This window comes from Anoplophora glabripennis, unplaced genomic scaffold (genome assembly GCF_000390285.2).
Source record: "Anoplophora glabripennis isolate ALB-LARVAE unplaced genomic scaffold, Agla_2.0 scaffold1285, whole genome shotgun sequence".
NCBI lineage: Eukaryota > Metazoa > Arthropoda > Insecta > Coleoptera > Cerambycidae > Anoplophora > Anoplophora glabripennis.
This window is the reverse complement of record NW_019417379.1, coordinates 49,963-53,033: the sequence shown is the minus strand read 5'-3', so window position 1 is coordinate 53,033 and position 3,071 is coordinate 49,963.

Genomic DNA, 3,071 nt, shown 5'->3' with positions numbered 1-3,071 from the left:
TGCAATATGGGTGGTTCGATTAATTTTTTCTTTAAAATATTAAATGCTTTGTCGCATTCTGGCGTCCAATTAAATGTCTCATTTTTTCTTAATAATTTGTTCAGAGGGTATGCTATATCAGCAAAATTTGGTATAAATCTACGATAATAATTTAGAAATGCAATAAATCGTCTAATATCATCCGCATTTTTGGAATTGGATAATTTTTTACGATTTCGTATTTTTTTGGATCTGGACTAATCCCTTTGTTAGAAATTAAATGACCTAAATAATTTACTTCTCGTTGTAAAAGTAGATAAACTATGCCGATTGAAACTCAATTTGCATAATTTTGGGTTGAAAATGGATGTCCCGGTAGACGGGCTCTGGAGGGGTCTTCTTGATTTTGAAGTTGACGTCCAAAAAGATATTCGTGGTTTAAAATAGTCGAAAATAAGGCCATCAATAGCCCACAGTTCATTCTGGCTCAATTTGCATAATTTTGGGTAGCAAATGACTGTCCCGGCAGACGCGCGCCAGAGGGGTCTTCTTGATGTTGAAGATGATGTCTAAAAGGGTATTTGTGGTTTAAAATAGCCGAAAATAGGACCACCGGTAAGCGATTCATATTATTTGGGCTACCCTGTAATCGCAAAACGCGAGGAATGCAAGATTAGCGAGGCCGTCGCGTTGCACACCGTTGCGGAATAAGAAACATTTCGCCTGACCTTCTTAAGCAAGGCTGGAAGTTCCCGTGCATTTCATTTAAGTGCAATATATTGTATTTATATGTATAAAGATATCGATAACTACATATTTCTAAATATAAATTAGACAATTTTAAATAGGCAGTAATATAATTTATGTACAGTGTTTTCGCAAGTATATGGTCAATTAGCATAATATACAGTGACAATGAAAAAATTATGTTATTTTACAAAGTGAGTATATCAAATTTTTTTAACATTTATTTAACATCTGGTTTCCCATTGTCATATTACAGCACAGTCGCGGTCGCGTTTTTCGTGTGCTATATTTTAACTAATTTAATATACAGTGATCATGAAAAATTAGGATAATATTTAGATAAATATTTTTAAAATAATTATCCCATATTTTATGAAGGTTTCTATTTGTTCGGAAAACTAGTTGAGCAATTAATATTTTTAGGATGATTTAAGGTTTATAACAAAATTATGCTTAACCTCTTCTTAAGCTATTAAATCAAAGAAAAAGTGTGGAAACTATCCGACATTCCTCAGATAATTAATATTTCATGTTAATTAAAAAGTAACTTGTTTACTTTTGGGAAAATTTCAATGTATGAAGAATTCCTAAAAAAAGTATTGTAATTTAGGTATGAACCAAAGATCTTCAATCTAACTGGGAAGGCTACGGTTTAAAAAAATGCAAATGATTATTGGAAAGGTTACGTATAAACAAAATTTTATCAGAAGAGGAAAATAAAAACAATAATTTTAAATAAAATTTGATGAATGATGATATTTTTTATTTTTTCTCCTAATAGAAACATCTAAATAAATTAATTGATAAATGAGGTATTGAAATACGTTTTATGTTTTTAAATCCTGAACTGTATACAATAACAATGGAAATGGCGTTTTATTCCTGCAACAATTTAATTTTTTTATTTATCTCAAGTAAGTTGTCTTTAGATTTGAGAAAGTGGGGATATAAAATTTTGTCTATTACGGAGACATTGTCCTATTTATTATTAATTGCTCAAAAATGAATGAACGGCAAAGATGTGTTGCTGAGAAAACTTGGGACGCCATCAGTTCCCACATAATGTTTGGGTCCCTGTTGAAGATGAGACTACAAGATATTTATTACTTACCGAAAAGTTATATTAAGACAATAAGCGTGTGCGATCTTGAGGACAGTTGGCATTTATTGCCCGATTATATACGAAATGATCCGTCTATGGTGAAGTACAGATCATGTAAAAAACATTATAACATGCATAATGACTGGGTTGATGGTCCACCAAAAAGAATAATTAGCTGTGAATATTGCATTCAGGAAGAGATACTCAATTTGGGAAATATTAAAACTCTGCAATGAAAATCATCTTCAACAATAGATTATGGGAGGAGAAACTGGAGAATTATTAACAATTTATTGTACTGCTTATTAGTGTTATAATTTAAATAGGAATTAATAAACACGTTTTAAATTTGAAATGTTTTTAATAATTAATTTAATAATTTACTTACAAAATAAAGTACATGGAGTATGATTACCTAATTAACATTTTACATATGATAATCATAAATTTTATCAATATCAGTAAGAACAGCATTTTTATTAAATTTTAAATGTTCAAGTAAACAATAACTTCTCTCACACTTATTCAAATTACATAAGCTTATTAACTTATCAAAACATGTTTCCATTGAACAAGCATCACAATTAGTAATATAAAGTAAAGCATTATTATAAAAGTTTTTAAAATCTAAATCATGTAAATATCCTAACCTATATTCGATAAGATGTCGAATATTGACGATGTCCTTAATGAATTCATCATCAAAGTAGAAGATTGCTTGGCCACTCTTGAACACTAATATATGTCTTCCAGCGACTAGTTGACTGGATAGTTTGAAATTTTCAAGTTCCACAACGGTTTCGATGAAATCTTTTTCTTTGTCATTATCCGGCATAATATTAATGTTGGCGATAAAATCATACCAGTCCACATCCATAAGAGAAATTACGTCACCGTCACTCGAACTTTTGAATCTGATGGTAGGTTCAAACCCCATAGCTGCGCTAATTCCTGTCGAGACTTGTATGGTCGAATTTGATAGTGAATATTTTATTTCGCTGATTAATTGTTTCTCTTCTTTAATATCTTCTGCATACTTTGAAAGAACGTCATCCACATATGTCCAGTAGGATGAATAATTTGAGTTATTGTCTATCCCAGAATCTGACATTATAATAAACAAAAAACGCACCGTTCTCGTCACTTGCCAAGTTCTTACTAACTCGATGAAACGCCTCATACATTTATTAATTACTAAAACTATGTGAAACTGTCAAATGTCAAATTGGTGCGTTAATAATTC